At 42.9% G+C, this 18,414-nt stretch overlaps 1 pseudogene; it reads left to right on the top strand.

Moving 5' to 3' along the window:
* The first annotated feature begins 6,294 nt into the window (after positions 1-6,294).
* On the top strand, positions 6,295-14,481 carry LOC124961209 (vacuolar protein sorting-associated protein 51 homolog; annotated as a pseudogene).
* The last annotated feature ends 3,933 nt before the right edge of the window (positions 14,482-18,414 follow it).

Consider the following 18,414-nt stretch of genomic DNA (forward strand, 5'->3'; position numbering starts at 1 on the left):
CAATTCACATGTAAATACAAGCTATGGTTTTTGTCTAATCCATCTCATGTTATTTTCTCAGCACCTCTCAGCAATAATACTGCTTAGTACTCTTTGTTTTGCAAGTTCTAAGATTTTAAAAAATCTTCAATGTGCTAAAGAATCCATTGCCTGCTTATGAAAACTAAAAGCTTGTGAAAACATGGCACGTACTCAAATAGATCAGTTTGTTTTTAAATATTTTAATGATGTGCATTGCTGTGTTAGGAACTAATGTGTATTTATGCCCAAGCTTGCATCTAATGTGTACTCTACTTTGATCATTCTATCAAAAGATCAAAATTGAAATATCATAGATTATATTTTATACATGTTCTCCTTTCATGAAATCAAACAGAATACTTGTTTCTTCTCCAAACACATAAGAATATAAACAAGCAACATATTTAAACTGAAGAAGTACTCACTATTGCATTCCATTAAAAAATGCCCTCAGGTGTGAATTAAAATAAGAAATCTTTATGTTTTCTTCAAATTCTAAATGTCTACATTCATGCTTTCAAATTTTTAAACATATCCTTAATACTACTTCTAAAGGTCATTCTCTCCTCTCTCTCTCTCTCTCTCTCTCTCTCTCACACACACACACACACACACACACACACAAATGCTACTAAAGTCCTTTTTTCTAGAATATCAAAGATTATATAAGCTAAGGGAAATGCCAGAATTTGAATAACTGATATTGAATATCCAATGACCATGAAAAGTTTACATTCTGCTGTTATAAAATGACAAGTATGTACCTTGATTGGATCCTGGGTTAAAAACAACAAAAAAAAGAGCTATAAAAGACATTCTTAGGACAATGCTGACAATGTAGACATGAACAGGATACAGAAGTTATCAAATCTTTGTTCATTTTCCTGTGTGTGATAACAGGTATGTGATTCTTTAAGAAAATGTCCTTGTTTTTAGTGCCTATTGTTTTTAGGGATAAAATGTCATGATATGAAACTGAAATGGTCCAACCATTTTTAGAAATTCTACATAGTTAGATTTAAAATATGAAGTAAATATGGCAAAATGTGGAGAGTTGACTCTCAGTGGAAGCATATACAGATGTAAAGGACCTCCTCCTCTGTAGGTTCCACATTCACAGATTTAACTAATCTTAGGCCAAAAATATTCTTTGAAAAATTGCTTCGGTTGTAAAGATGTACACACTTCTCTTGCTGTTATACCCTAAACAACACAATATAACTATTTACATAGTATTTACCTAGCATTAAGTATAACATGTACTGTAGACATGATTTACCATATACAGGAGAATGTGTGTAATGTTATATGCACGTACTTCACCATTTTCTCTAAGGGACTTCAGCATCCACTGATTTTGATATGGCAGATCCTGAAATCAATCCACCTCAGATATTAAGGGATGACTGTATTATTCTTTGAACCATTTTGTATGTACAAAAATATTCATAATAAAAAGTGACAGACTGAAATAGAATAGCACTTTCATTTAAGCATAAATGTGGATTGACTACAGAATCAAACTAGGTAAAGATAAAACATTGCTTTATATGGACAGCAAATAGTTTCATTTTTCTGGGAGCAGTAGTACATTAGAGAATCAATTTTCCACCATTGACCCAGAGAAATTATGGCTGCCCTTCTGGCTGGGACCACAGGAACAGCTGATTGACATACACCACCTGAATTAGAGCAGATGCATTGAGCTCCCCAGAGGGTAATTCATGCAGACCAGATTACATGACAACAGCAGTCTTAGAAAAATATGGGTTAGGAATTACAGATGCCTTAGCCCTGGAACCCTCACAGCAGACAGAACCTGCAACTCACCAGGGCTGGTTATCTGGAGACAGTATATCAAGCTATGGCTTGAACTTAAAGCTAAAACAAATATATGTAAAACATCAATCCTTCCTGTTCATTCGCCCACTAAAAAAAGTGGGTTCCTCTCTTCCTTTTGTAATCTGCTCAATAAAGTGGACTATCAGGTTCAATATCAAGCAAAAAACCCTTGGAAGCCACCCTAAAAATTTGACTTAAAACTCATCGTAAAGTTCTGGATTCTTGAGAAATGTTAGAACATCTGAACATTTGATTTAGGGGTAAAGTATTGAAAATAAAATGCAGACCTACAAAGCTACACAGTAGGGTGTTTCCTATTTTTTTTTTTTTGGAGGGGGGTCCACATCTCAACACTTCTGGGCACTACTTCACCATTGAGTCAGAGTGAAACCAATCCTCCTGACTCATCCACGACTCACGTTGAACTAATACTAAGCAGAAAGCAGTGGACTTTCAAGTGACCCAAAACAATCAACACCCCACTTCAGCTACATCTTTTTATGTACTTTTTATTTTGCCAATTCTTTTTCTCTCATGAATTCAATTCACCATCTAGTCATCTTCATTGCAACTGTTACTTCCTCTTCCTCCTCCGCTTTCCTTCCCAAACCTTCCAGGTCCTACCAGAAGCACCCAAAGCATTGTTATCACTTGGGTGGGCATAAGCTGTAAAGGAATCCTGATGTGGTCCATAAAGCCTGATGGAGTCAGGCTGTGGGCTGAAGCAGTCACAAGAAGAACAGTTCACTCTCCTTTAATCAAAGAACAATTACCCTGTTTATGGGTTGTTGGGCCCTTTCCCTTCTCACTGCCGTCTGTCTTTGGTTTCTAACCAGGTATTTATACCTCTCCTTAAGGGAAGCAGAGACCCTGACACAGAAATCCCATTTTTGTTTCATGTTTCCCCAATAAGAGGCATGATCTAGGAGGATTGAGGACAACAAGAACGTTGGGGAAAATCTGTGGATTTTGCTTATCCAAGGATGTCCTGAACTCTGTACAAGTTCCTATTTTCTGATTTCTTAAAAAGTTTCTGGTCTACCTTTCAGCCCTAACTGAACTAAAGGAAAAACAAGGAGAATAAAATCTTAAAATAAAAAAAACAAAAAAATACAAAAAACTTCACCAGAAAGGTAAGAGCACATTACATCTGTTTTATCAAAAACTTGCTGTCTATGATGACAGACTCCCAGTATGGGGTGAAGCATGGAACCAGACCCTCCATCTCCAGGAGACCTGAGTGAAAGCTGCTGCTAAGACCCTGTGGAGGATGAAGCTCTAGGCAACTTTCCAGCCAAAAGGCCAGCAATCCAGAGGTCCCTCTGCCACCTCTAGGCCAGGGCAGGCCAGTCCCATAGGGGAACTGGGAAGAAGGCTCACTGAGGAAGGCTCTAGAATCAGGGCCAAGAGCCCACAGCTGAAAACAGTCTCTGGTGGGGATGCTTACAGCAGTGGAAACAAAGTGTCCATAGGCACAAAACAGCCATCTGGAAGTTCTTGCCAACATGTAATCTGGGCCCTTTCCTGAGGCCCATCCTCTCAATGCCTTACTTTCTTTATCTATCAAATAGGGGTCATAATGGTGCCCCCTAACTTGCAGGATCATTGTAAAGATTGAACTGGTATGCATAAACTGCTCAGAACAGGGAGGGCCTAACACATGATAAGCACTACATTAATGCTAAGTACTTGCTATTATAAGGTAGAAGCATGCCTACAGAAAAGCTTGCTAAAGAAAGCTTAACTTCTTTAATCCCCACTACCAGGCAGCCAGAAATACCAATCAACTAGAGCAGACCTACTACTAACCAGCCAGAAATACCCATGTCTCAAATCTTAGCTTCCCTGTTTAAGCCCCACAAAGCCTGAAGTGGTCTCAGCTAAGGTCAAACAAATGGGACTCTCCCTAGCAACTAGGTTCAGATATAAAATTGCAAGATGGCAACATCCTATGATTAAAATGGAACTTGACAATGATTAAAATGGAAACCTACCTGACATGCATGTCAGAGCCCACACATTCTCAGTAGGTAAGTTCTGCAGCTTCTAATAAATGTCCCTAACTCCACAATGCTGTGAACCTCAAAAACTAACCCGGTAGAAGATGGAGGCAAATTATCCTACACATTAGCAAGACATAAATGCAGTGACCTTCAACAAAGTACATGGCCCCAGAGTCTGTGGCATAAACAAGCAATTGGCATCAGCACACCTGGGTGACACCAGTGAGTCAATTTTTCAGAACAGGCAGGTCCACTGACTTTTATGCTCTCATGCTGTGCCACACCTGGCATGCCACACCGACAATACTTACACATTGCAATAGGGCTTCTTTTCATAGCCTTTGTAGTTGTTCATGTTGAGAACCACCTTGCAGACCTCGCAATGGAAGCATCCTTTATGTCAATACTGAAATTAAAAAAAATAAGCATTTATAATTTTAGTACAATGCCAATTCTGGCCAGGATGAGTACAGAAGGAAGGCTTTTAAGTGTACCACAGTCCTCATACTTGAAAATACTATTATGAAATAAATGTAAGTAGCAATGTGTTTGCCTTCAGTTCAGTCAATAAAGCAGGCAGCTAGTAGTTTTAAATTAATCCCACCACAACTAGACCCAGGATGGAAGAACTGCCAGGTCTCTATCCATATTGCACTTCTGTGAGCAACCAGAAAGGCACTCTGAGCTCCCTCAGGGGAGAAATGGGGCCCACGGAGTGACTTCAAAACGAAAAGGATTCCAGGTGAAAGTGCCTAAACGTAGTGTTTGTAGATCTCTACAAAGGTGTCCAAGGCTAGTCTGACAACCCGCGGTGGCAGGACCCAGACTATGTAAAGTGACCTTGCCCCCCTCCCCCGCCCCATCCCTGTCCAGCTTTCACTTAACTGCAGAAATGGTCTGAAGGTTGACAGTTGGGATAACGGCTTGCTCCAATAAGACGTTTGTAGCATCTAATAGAAATTTCACTGGGAACGCCTTGGCTGGTTTCAACTGTCAAGTCACTCGCGATCGGGCCCGGGGTCTGTCTCCCAGGCTGTTCAACTCCATCCATACCCAAGAAGGGCAGAGGGCAGAGGGCAGAGCTGTAGAAACCCGGTTAAAGCCGCTTCCTCTGGAATTCCCCACCCGGGTGGATTAGTGACACGTGGGTTCCACTAGCCGTGTGCAGTCGCGTCTCTGGTGGGGATTATTCTTAGCAATGTGGCAAGGGTCACCTGGTGACAGATTAATTACTATTTGCCTTTCCCCCTCCTGGCGGTCACCGGAGGCGCTGGAGCGGGGGTGCAGTGAGGGTGAGGGGTGGGAGGTCTCCAGGGAGGGGAGTGAGAGACAGGACGGAGGGGGGACAGCAGCATGTAGAATTGCCCTGACCCCGGGTGCCCAGCCTGGTCCCTGGATGCCCAGGGCCGCCCTGCGCCCGCCGCGCAGCCCTGCACCCCTACAAAAGCATGTCCCAGTTCCAACATGACATACGTCAAGAATGGTCTCTGACACTCCTGCGGGCGTCTTGCCTCGCGCTCCCTCCCTTAGTGCACAAACACGCCGACCCACTCATCTCTTTCCATCCCAGGTGCCAAAACTTCTCCCAGCAGGTGCAGCCCGACGCCCGGCAGGTCGGGGCTGGCCCGGCGCCCCCTTGCTTACCTTATCCAGGCAGGTGACTTTCTCTGTGGGATACACGACTTTTCCGCAGCGGGCACACTGGAGGTTCATTGTCGCGGTTCCCGCGGGCGGCGGCTGCTGCGGGGGCTGTGGCTGGGGGCTCCGAGGAGCCTCTGTGACATCCCCCAGCAAGCCCTACGCCGCCTCGGGGCAGGCGGTAGGGCGCCGAGCGCCGGGATCGGGGGCCCGGGCGGGCGCGGGCCGGGAGCCGAGCCGGCTGCAGGGGCTAGGGTGCGTGCGCGGCCCGGCCTGGCGCCAGGACCGGCCGCGCTTTCCGGTGCTCTGGTGCTTGGGCTCGGCTCCGGCTTGGGTTCCGTGCCGCTGGCTCTGCGTCTTTCCAGTCCAGGTACCAGTGACTCACAGACACTAGCGTCTGCCCCTCGCGCTCACTCGCTCGCCGCTGCAGCCGCTGCAGCTCAGGGAAACGCACCTGCGCGCCCACACCGAAGTGGCAGCGAAGGAGCACGTCGGGCACCCGGGAGGGAGGGCGTGGCGGCGGGAGCGGAGGGCAGGGACCTGGAGCTCGCAGACAGCCGCGCGCCGGGCAGTGTGACCTGGGAGCAAGCCTCACGCCCAAGCCGACACAGCCCGGGCGCCCAGGTGGGCGGCGGCGGGGGAGGCGAGGGGCAGAGGCGGCGGGACCCAGGGGAAGGGCTCAGCCGCACACTTTCTGCCCTTCCTCCTCTCTCTTCTCCCCAGCAGGCGCACCTCCACTCCCAGGCTGCTGTTCCTGGCACCCCCAGGACGCAGGGAGCCCGGGGCCAGGATGCGCCAGCGCTTCTCCTGCAGCTCGGGGGAACAAGCTTCTAGCGGCGCCCAGTTCCCAGTCAGAGGTTGTCCGGGCCACGCGCAGGGACGCAGCGGGGAGCCGGAAAACCAGCCAGGAACCTGGAGATCCAGTACGGGTGGCGCCGGTGTTGTGCCGCGCTAGCTGCCACTGGCCCCTTCCGAGTGGACGGGTCCTCACCTGCCTGGGTGAAGTCCTTGGACCCTGCATGGGGAAGAGTCTACTTCCTTACTGGCTCCCAATCACTGTACTTTTACACCTGTCGTTGGAGAATGACTGGTCATTTTTAGACCTGAATCGAGCCTCTCTTGATTAATATCAGCCGTCGTTCATTTTGTTTTAAGTGGTGTATACACTGTTTTGTTGTGCAATTAAGCACCACAAGAATCCGCGAAAAGTTCTTCGCTTGTTGAGAGAAGCAATTACAAACTCATGGTCCAAACCAGAAGAGCCAGAACATCAAGCTGAAGGGTAGGATGAAACCAAATGATAATACCATTTCAGGTTATTGGATTCGCTTTGCTAGAGGCAGCAAAATGGAGATATACTATATACATTCAAAGCCCAACCCGCTATTTACTAATTTTGTGACCTTGTGCAAATTTTCAGCCTAAGCCTCACTTTTTCTAATCTACAAAATGGGGATAATGGTGGAATTGCAAAATAGCGCCTCCCTGCCTATTGTGAGGATTAAGTGAGTCAGCAAATCTCAAGAACCCGGCTCTTGGTAAGCACTGCATAAGAGTCAGGATTGTCATAAATTGGTCATAACAAGCAAACACATTCCATTGCTAGCTCACGGATTAAGACTCTGTAATGCCACATAGCAACTACTGTGACAAATATTTTTTTCGCTTTTTAAACATTCAGACCTGCATCATTTCATGAGGAAACGGTTCCTGAACCCCTAAGGCGGGTCGTGCAGATAAACATTCAAAATGACGTCCTGCTCTTGTCTTTTTAGAAGAGATAACTTCTTTAAAAGTATTCACGAAACACAACAGCCTCTGAACCACTGCTGCCTTGTTCACAAATCCAACTCAAAAGCAAATAAAACTGATCTGTCAGAGAGGATCAGTTATCTTTTACAAACACCTCGGAGCTCATGAAATATGCTTGAGGAAGAAAGTATTATCTGATCTCCTGAATGGCAGTTTTTTTTTTTTTTTTTTTTTTTTAGCATTTAAATGTTTATAACTGAAAATCATAATATAGCTTAAATATCTTACTCTCTTTCTTAAATGGTGAGCATAAAATCAGAGCAAAATAGTGGTGAGGTGTGAAATTTATAGCTGATTATATTGAATAACTATAAATTCCATAGTTTTGAGACCGCCGTTTACCGGTGACGAGTTCTGCTTCTTCTAATGTTGAAGATTAAGCACTAGAGAAGCACGCCAAGGCAAGCATATTAAGCAGGTTTATTTAAAGGGAATAATACAGACTTCTCCCGGCAGGGAGAAGGGGGCCATGGCTGATGTTCTAAAGTCCCAAGAAGTGAGCACACCCTGCATCTTTTATAGGTTAAAGTCTCTTTTGTTCTCCAGTTCTCTCCGCCTTATCTCTCCCTTCCTGTCTACATGACTAGGCCCGGTTTTGCATAAGTGAGAAGCCAAGGGCAGGGGGAGGGCCAAGGTGATTCAGGCGGGTAAGGGCCAGGGGGCATTAATTAGCATCTCCTTGCTTGCAGTCCTTGATAAAGGCAGGTAAATTTGGTAATCAATGGGCTCCTCCGGAGATCCTTGATATTCCATTCTTCCAGGGGCAGTCTCCAACTTCCAAAGGCAGATGGCTTCATGGCTTCATTTCCTCGAATTGACCCGATTTTCTATTTCTACACTAACTACCTGTCCTTAATTCTGGCTTCAGTTTCTTACCAAACCAGTCACCTATCCCAGTGACTGACAATAGTAGGTACTAATTAAATACTGAAAGTATGAATAAAACAAATGAATATATTAAAACTCCAATGAACCGTGCTGTGTTGTTTTCTGAATTATATTTTCCTTCCTCTTTCTCTTATGCTTTTCATTTTCTACATCAAGCCAGTTTGAGTCTCTTAATGCCATTTTTCTGATGTAAGAAGAATTTTAATACCATCTGTCTTTAGAAGGACTTCTTTATTTCCAGATTCAAAGTACTATAAACAGAGAATTGGCAGAAACCTGTCATCTGGCCCAGACTTCTTCCTCCAAGTAGATGAATGATTTAATTGTTCCTCTAGGAAGACTTTTTGCCTTCCATGTCTTTTTCACTTGACTGGTCAAGAAATTGCCTTTATGGTAACTATACCCCAATACATCTACTTTAATTTAAATCTCTTTCTGCTGGAATAAAACATAGATATTGAAAATAACTGACCGTCACCATCTTCATACAACATATATATTTATAAAGCTAAATTTTTTTTCTTTACCTAAAATGCCCAAATCTGTTTACTCTTTCTCTGGGGTCTAGTTATACAGAATTGACTGAAAACTTTCTAATCATTATTACTCAAGCTATATAAATAGAACTCCAAATTCAAAGTCTTAAGGAGTAATTAATATTATAAAAGGTCAAATACTGGTTTGACAAACATTACCTCAGACACAGTCATGGTGGGTTTTGTTGTTTGTACATGTTTATTCCCCTGTCACCGTGGCAATGCCCACTTCCTGTGGGCAGAGTGCATTCATTCCCCTACTCAATGCAGTGAAGTTGAGTTTGACCACATGACTTCCGTTGGCCAATGGAACATGAGTGAATGGGACATAAGTTGTATCAGAACAAAAGCTTTACATGTATTTGCATAGTTCACCCTGTTCTCCCTTCCCTTTGAGCTCTGGCCCTTCTTGACCTTGAGTAGAGCATATCTTAGGTATTGAGTGATTCTTTGACTTTTGTCCAAGAATGAGAAGATCTGACTAGACATTAGAGCCCAAAGTAGCCCCTCCATGTCATCAGAAACATGGCAATATATATTTTGATATAATGGGCAAAATAACTAATTTTGGGGGTTGTGGCTGGGCCTGTAGCTCAACATGTCCAAGGTACTCAGTCTGATCCTCAGCACCACATTAAAAAGATAAATGAATAAATAAAGATATTGTGTCCATCTACAACTAAAAAATATTTTTTAAAACACGAAATATTTGTTGTAAATCACTGAGATTTGGGGTGTTATTTGTTACTGCAACAAAAGCTGACTGATACATAGTGATGAAAACTGAAGGGAAATTTTTCTACCTCATCAACAATAAGGAAATAATTAATTTACACAGAAGATTCAGTATGTTTTTCTTTTCTACTTTTCTAAAAATATGCTATTAGAAGTATAATGACAAAGTCGGGCATGGTAGTACATACCTTTAATCCCAGCAGCCTGGGAGGCTGAGGTAGGATGATCGCAAGTTCAAAGCCAGCCTCAGCAACTGAACTTATCTCAAAATAAAAAATAAAAAGGCCTGGGGATGTGTCTCAATGTTTAAGCACCCTTGGGTTCAATCCCCAGTACAAAAAAAAAAAAAAAAAAAAAAATAGAAGAAGTATAATGACCGATAAAGCCTAGGGTTCTTATTATTAACTACTTAACTATTTCAACTTTTTATTCTATAAAGCTTTATTGGGTGTCTTCCATTCATCAGGCATTGCATAAAATATTGTGTGTTGCTGTGAGTTCACTCTGCTTCACCATGGAGGCAAGTTTTACCAACCAACAACTTTGGCAGGTAAAACTAAAGGAAAACAATAAATTTTAGCACAGACTTTCATTTGATAACTGCATATGTTAAGAAGCATTTTCTGAATTTCTTAAACAATTTAGAGAAATTATCATTCCTATAAATATAGCCAATATAGCATTCCTATAAATCTATGAGAAAGTAAAAAATATATATTTATATATTTATGTATACAAAGGGAAATTCAAGATTCAGAAGCTGTTATAGAAACAATTTAATTCATCCATTCAATATATAATCATTGGTAGGCATGATATCAAGCACAAAGGGATGCACTAGAAATAGGTATGATATCTACTTACAGTGGGACAAATAAGTAAGCAAAAATTATATTACAAAGTGATTGATTCTCTAAAATAAACCTATGCTCCAGAAACCATGGAAGAAGAGAGGAACTTCTCATTCAGGCAGGGGAGTTAGGAAAGGCTTTGTAGAGGAAGCAGTCACAACTCATCCCCCTAGAAGTAGGAACTACTTGGTACCCCTCCTGCAAGAATGCAAGGCTATCTAAGGTGAGGATTTTAGAGTGATTATTTTTCCCTGTTTTAGGGATTATTCCACTTTTGCAAACATGCTGGAGACGTATTTAGATCCCTTCCGTGTTCCCTCCCACCACAGCATGTATAACAATGAACTTCAAATAATAACATTATTTCTTGATAGATGACATAGCTCCTCAAAATATGCTCCAAACTTCCAATGTACCAAAAACATGTGTAGACATCATCATAATTGCAAATCTGACTGACAAGTCTTCCAGGATTTGAAAAGAAAAGAAAAACAGTCCCTCATTTGGACCCTTCTGGGACTGAGCTTTCCCCCACAACCCCCACCAGCCAAGATAAAGGATAAGACAGACCCTCTGTGGAAGACAAAATAATTCCTCCCAAAAGAGTTCCTCCTCCTATTAATATATTGCTTTACATGGTACTAGAGTTTGGATCTGGAATGTCACCAGCCTATGGCACTGTTGGGAGGTGGAATCTTTAAGAGGTGAAACCTAGTGAAAGGAATTTAGGTCATTAGTGATGTGATACAGGGAAAATAAAAATTAAAAATAAATAAAATACTTAAAAAGAGAGAGGTTGGCACTCATCATTTTATCTCTTTCAATGCCAGGCTATGCGGTGAATGGGCTTCTACCATTGTTCACTCCCCACAGTGGTGTGCTGTCTTACCATGAACCCAAAAGCAATGGAGTCAACCAACTATAGACTGAAACCTCCAAAACTGTGAACCAAAATAAATCCTGTTTTTAAGTTGATTATATCAGGTATTGTGTTACAGTAACAGAAAGCTGACTAACACCTGTAGCAAAGGCACTTTGAAGTTGTGATTATTAAGGATATTTAGATTAGCCGGATTAGCCAGATGGGCCAAAGTAATCACAAGGGTCCTCATAAAGGAAAACAAGAGGGTCAGAGTCAGAGAAGGAGATGTGACAACAAATGCAGATGTTAGAGACTTGATTTGTAGATGCTGTACTGCTGTACTTGAAGATGGAAGAAGGGAACACAAAAAAAGGAATGTAGGCACCATCTAGAAGTTGGATAAAACATGAAAACAGATTCTCTACTGCAGTTTTCTAAAACAATGCAGTCCTAACAACATCTTGATTTTAGGACTTCTGGCCTTCAAAACTATGAGAAAATAGATGTGTGTTACCAGTTAGTTTGTGTTGTTACAGCAGCAATAGGAAACTAATACACCTCCTCTGTGTGAATTCTCTTCTCTTTAGGGCCACAATGAGTTCCAGGATTTCCAAAAAGAATTAAAAGTCAAAATGATCGTGATTCTTTTCCCATGTTCTCTCTTGAAAAAAGAAATGAAAACAAAGAGAGTAAAAATAAAACAAGTACTCATTTTCTCTCCTCCCCCTCTTAATGAAAGGACTTACTTTGTTTGCAGTCTCCATTTAATTTTGCACATGTAGACACAAACATTACAGTTAGTTCACAAAGTCAGTATATTTTTCTCCTAATCTCCCTGAATTTTCCTCTCCTTTTACAGAGCAACCCAGTAACATCATCATCTTTTCATCCAGAACACTGAAAATCAACCCAAATTCCTCTTCTTCCCTAAACCACCCTGTCCAGTTATTGACTCTTGCCAATTTATTCAAATTATTCCATATTTATTTATTCAATTATTATTCAAAATAATTTTGAATCTGTCTCCAGACATTTAACTTAGCAGAGCCATTTATATCTTTCTTGGACTGTTCTGCAACGACTCTCTAAAAAATCTTGTCATCATGCAGATGCATGGAAGGAGTGGGATTTCACTCTCCCTGACCAGACTTAGAAATGTTGTAGATAAAAAATGCGGTGTATCTGGACAAGTTGCGTAGAGAGTGCCCCTTGGCACAGCTGATGGGCAGTGAGACTGACATGGTGCGACAGAGCCAGGCTCTAGACAGCGACAAGCAGACCCTGGTCTATGCAAACTACAAGTTCATCTCAGTCACAGAGACCATCCGGAACACGAAGAACGATTTCCGGAAGATGGAGGACGAGATGGACCGCCTGGCCACCAACATGGCGGTGATCACCAACTTCAGGGCGCGCATCAGCGCCACACTGCAGGACGAGCGCATCACCAAGCTGGCAGGGATACATGCGCTGCTGCGGAAGCTGCAGTTCCTCTTGGAGCTGCCCTCGTGCCTCACCAAATGCGTGGAGCTGGGCGCCTACAGGCAGGCCTTGCACTACCAGGGCCGCGCGCGGGCCGTGCTGCAGCAGGACTAGCACCTGCCCTCCTTCCGTGCCATCCAGGACGACTGTCAGGTCATCACCGCCCGCTTGGCCCAGCAGCTGCGGCAGCGCTTCAGGGAGGGTGGCTCTGGCGCCCCTGAGCAGGCAGAATGCATGGAGTAGCTGCTGGCCCTATGCCAGCCCGCTGAGGAACTGTGTGAGGAGTTCCTGGCGCATGCGCGCGGGAGGCTTGAGGAGGAGCTAGCAGCCAGGAGGCGGAGCTAGGGCCCTCTCCTCCTGCGCCTGACGTCTGACGTGTTAGAGTTCACTGACTGTGGTGGCAGTGGCTTCGTGGGCGGCCTCTGCCAGGTGGCGACAGCCTTTCAGGAGCTATTTGCGGCCCAAGGACTCCCGGGTGCCGAGAAGCTGGCAGCCTTCGCCCGGGAGCTGGGCGGTCGATACTTTGCGCTGGTGGCGCGGCGACTGGCCCAGGAGCAGGGTGGTGGTGACAACGCGCTGCTGGTGCGGACGCTGGATCGCTTCCACCGGCGCCTGCGGGCTCCTGGGGCCCTGCTGGCTGCTGCAGGGCTCGCCGAGGCGGCCACTGAGATCTTGGAGCGAGTGGCCGCGAGCGCCTGGGCCATCATCTACAAGCCTGCGGGGCAGCCTTCCTGGGCTGCTTGACCGATGTGCGACAGGAGCTTGCTGCTCCTCGCCTGGCTGGGAAGGAAGGCCCCACTGGCCAATGTGGCCAGCTCCATCTTGAGCCACATCAAGGCGTCTCTGGTGGCTGTGCACCTCTTCACTGCCAAGGAGGTGTCCTTCTCCAACAAGCCCTACTTCCGGGGTGAGTTCTGCAGCCAGGGTGTCCTAGAGGGTCTCATTGTGGGTTTCATCCGCTCCATGTACCAGACCTCTCAGAGCTTCTGCGACAGCCCGGGAGAGAAGGGAGGAGCCACGCCCCCTGCTCTGCTCCTGCTGCTTTCCCGCCTCTGCCTGGACTATGAGACAGCCACCTTCTCCTACATCCTCACTCTCACGGATGAGCAGTTTCTGGTGCAGGACCAGTCTCCAGTGACACCTGTCAGTACATTGTGTGTAGAAGCCAGAGAGACAGCACGGCGACTGCTGACCCACTATGTGAAGGTGCAAGGCCTGGTCATATCACAGGTGGTATGCAAGAGCGTGGAGACGCGGGACTGGCTGAGTACCCTGGAGCCCCGGAATGTGTGTGCTGTCATGAAGCGGGTTGTGGAGGACACCACAGCTATGGACGTGCAGGTGGGGCTCCTGTATGAAGAGGGTGTTCACAAGACCCAGAGCAGCGACTCCAGCAAGAGGACCTTCTCAGTGTACAGCAGCTCTGGGCAGCAGGGCCTCTATGCACCCAGCTACACACCCAGTGCTCCAATGGACACCAACCTCCTGAGCAACATCCAGAAGCTCTTCTCTGAACGTATCCATGTGTTCAGCCCTGTGGAGTTCAACAAGGTGTCAGTGTTGACGGGATCATTAAGATCAGTCTGAAGACGCTGCTGGAATGTGTGAGGCAGTGTATCTTTGGGTGCTTCGGGCTGCAGCAGGTGCAGGTGGACTGCCACTTCCTGCGGCTCTATTTGTGGCACTTTATGGCGGATGAGGAGCTTGTGCACCTGCTGCTTGATTTAGTGGTGGCCTCGGCTGCCCTGCGCTGTCCGGACCCTTTGCCCATGGAGCCCAGTGTTGTGGAGGTCATCTGCGAGTGCGGCTAGGCCCATACGATGAGTGAATGGGGCCGTCACGGTGCCCGTCGAGTTGACGCCATGTCTGACCTTGCGTTGCGACAGACCTTCACCGTAGGCAGGGGTCAGCACCAGCTTAATAAACCTGTTTACACCTCAAAAAAAAAAAAAAAAAAAAATGCTTTTCTCCAGTCCTGAGAACCCACAAACTATGTTATATTTTTAAGTGAAAATTAATTCATACAGAGCACTGAATACAGTGTCTAGCACCCATTCAGAACTTAGTTAATATTTGTTTAATCATTGAATAACCAGAATGAAAAAATAATATCAAACTCCTTAGTGTATTTTAAGATAAATCAGAAGAGAGACAACAATGCTGATGCTAGTTATTATTACCATTTTTGTGTATTTCAAGACTGCTTTCTCAGTTATCTGCCAACTTTAAAAATATCAAGCTACTGGCATAAAATTTGCATTAAAAATACTTTTCTTAACATACTCATATAAGTAAAAAAAAGTTATGTGTGATTTAGACTATAATTCACTTTTACTGATTGCTATAGACTGAATTGATATATAAAAGCCCTAATTCTCAATATGATAGCATTTGGAAATAGGACCTGTAGAAGAAAATTAAGTTTAGATAAGGTCATAAGGGTGTGGCTCTCATGCAATTAATGCCCTTATAAAAAGAGAACAAAAAGGACCAGCTCATAACTATCTCTCTCTCTCTCTTTCTCCCCCGCCCCACCACTCCTTCTCTTGGGAGGACACAGGCAGAAGTTTCCACTTGAAAGCCAGGAAGACTGTCCTTACCAGAACCTGGCACCCTGACCCCACTTCTGTTCTCCAGAACCATCAAAAAGAAATGTCTGTTGTTTAAGCTACCCAGTCCAGGGTATTTTGTAATGGAAGCCCAAGTTCATATTCTCCCTCAACATGGTTTATAATCAGTTGAGAACTAGATCAAGGAAAATGTTCTTACCCAATAAAATTAGTGACACAAATAAAAATAAGTTATTTTTTAATTCCTTGTAGTAAGTTTTTATTATTTTTCATACGAAAACTCTGACTCACTAATTAGTATTCATTTAAAATTACAAAGGAAAGTAGATTCCCAACCTATTAGGCAAGAATTATTATTGTGTTCAGTGATAAATTAAGGGATTGCCTTCCTCTTAGTATACAGAAAAGCAAACACAAATTTAATCAGTTTAAAGAGTAATAATAAATTATATTATTTAGCCATGATCAATGAAGGTTTGTTTTTAGGTAGCTTAAAAAAAAAAAAAAGAGTTGAAATAAGTTGATTAAAATTCTAGCCTGGCATGAAGGTGCCTGCTTGTAATCCCAAGGGCTCAGGAGGCTGAACCAGGAGGATAACAAGTTCAAGGCCAGTCTCAGCAATTTAGCAAAGTCTTGAGCAATTTAATGAGACCCTGTCTCAAAAGAAAAAAAGAAAAAATATATAATAGATAAATCTAATCATGGATAAGATATGGCTGCTGGTACTTTTTTTAAATTTTAAGATAAATTAGTGGAAGTGTATATATTCTTATCTCTAAGACATGGTATTACCATTTTTTTTTTGGTATACTTTTGAAATTTACTTTGGTATTAATCTAAACTAGTTTTTAAATAAGTTAAGATGTTTTGTGTAGTATCTGGAGCAACCACTGAAGAAAATAATTAAAATGTATATAGAAAGAAAAAAATAATTATAATAATTCACTAGAAAGGCCTATTTAATACAAAAAAGGCAGCAATGGGGAAACAGGAATGAAAAAAAGGACATAACACACAAAGAAATTAGCAAAATGGCAAGTTTAATTTGAATCTCATCAGTAATTACATGTAAATTAATTAAACTTTCCAATTAAAAGTTAGGAATTGGCAGTACTATTACCATTTCTAAGATACAAAATTAAATAAAGATAAAAACTATAATGGCCTCAAAAGAAAGACTTGAGCCCTTAACAACTGGAAAACTGGAGTTCTGAGCAACAGTTCAAAGAACTGTGTGTGTGCTGTCCAAGAGAAGCACAGCAAGGGCCACGATTGTGAGCCACTCGTTTTAACTTTTCTAGTAGCTATATATATTTTTAATTTTAATTTATTTTTATTGTAAACAAATGGGATACGTGTTGTTTCTGTTTGTACATGGAGTAACGGCATACCATTTGTGCAATCATACATTTACATAGGGTAATGATGTTTGATTCATTCTGTTATGTTTATGTTTCCCCTACCCCTCTCACCCCTTCTTTCCCTCTTTACAGTCCCTCCTTCCTCCATTCTTGCCCCCTCCCATCCCCCATTATGTGTCATCATCCGCTTGTCAGCGAGATCATTAGTCCTTTGGTTTTTTGGGATTAGCTTATCTCACTTAGCATGATATTCTCCAATTTCATTCTTTGCCTCCAAATGCCATAATTTTATTATTCTTTATAACTGAGTAATATTCCATTGTGTGTTGTGTGTGTGTGTGTGTGTGTGTATGTGTGTATACACAGTTTCTTTATCCATTCATCTATTGAAGGGCATCTAGGTTGGTTCCACAATCTGGCTATTATGAATTGAGCAGCTATGAACATTCATGTGGCTGTATCTCTGTAGTATGCTGATTTTAAGTCCTTTGGGTAAAGGCTGAGGAGTGGGATAGCTGGGTCTAATGGTGGGTCCATTCCAAGTTTTCTAAGAATCTCTACAATGCTTTCCAGAGTGGCTGCACTAATTTGCAGCCCCACCAGCAATGTATGAGTGTGCCTTTTTCCCCACATCCTCGCCAACACCTAATGTTGCTTGTATTCTTGATAATAGCCATTCTAATTGGGGTGAGATGGAATTTTAGTGTAGTTTTGATTTGCATTTCTCTTATTACTAAAGATGGTGAACATTTTTCATGTTTGTTGATTGCTTGTAGATCTTCTTCAGTGAAGTGTCTGTTCATATCCTTAGCCCATTTGTTGATTGGGTTATTTGTATTCTTGGTGTAGAGTTTTTTGAGTTCTTTATATATTCTGGAAATGAGTGGCTAAGATATTCTCCCACTCTGTAGGCTCTCTCTTCACATTGCTGATAGTTTCCTTTGCTGAGAGAAAGCTTTTTAGTTTGAATCTATCCCCGTTATTGATTCCTGCTTTTATTTCTTGTGCTATGGTAGTCCTTTAAGGCAGTCTGATCCTAAGCCAATAAGTTGAAGATTTGGACCTACTTTTTCTTCTGTAAGATGCAGGGTCTCTGGTCTGATTTCAAGGTCCTTGATCCATTGTGAGTTGATTTTTGTGCAGGGTGAGAGATAGGGGCTTAGTTTCATTCTGCTGTATATGGATTTCCAGTTTTCCCAGCACCATTTGTTGAAGAGGCTATCTTTTCTCCATTGCATTTTTTTGGCCCCTTTGTCTAGTATGAGAAAATTGTATTTATTTGGGTTTGTGTCCGTGTCCTCTATTCTGTACCATTGATCTACCTATCTATTTTGGTGCCAATACCATGCCATTTTTGTTACTATTGCTTTGTAGTCAAGTTGAAGCTCTGGTATTGCGATACCCCCTGTTTCATTCTTCCTGCTAAGGATTGCTTTAGCTATTCTGGGTTTCATATTCTTCCAGATGAATTTCATGATTGCTTGCTCTATTTCTGTAAGGTACGTCATTGGTATTTTAATTGGAGTTGCATTGAATCTGTGTAGCACTTTTGGTAGTATGGCCATTTTGACAATATTAATTCTTCCTATCCAAGAACATGGGAGATCTTTCCATCTTCTAAGGTCTTCCTCAATTTCTTTCTTCAATGTTTTGTAGTTTTCATTGTAGAGATCTTTTACCTCTTTGGTTAGATTGATTCCCAAGTATTTTATTTTTTTTGAGGCTCTTACAAATGGAGTTGTTTTCCTCATTTCCCTTTCAACTGTTTCGTCACTTGTGTATAAAAATTCTTTAGATTTATGCATGTTGATTT

This window comes from Sciurus carolinensis, chromosome 12 (assembly GCF_902686445.1).
Source record: "Sciurus carolinensis chromosome 12, mSciCar1.2, whole genome shotgun sequence".
NCBI classification, from domain to species: Eukaryota; Metazoa; Chordata; class Mammalia; order Rodentia; family Sciuridae; genus Sciurus; species Sciurus carolinensis.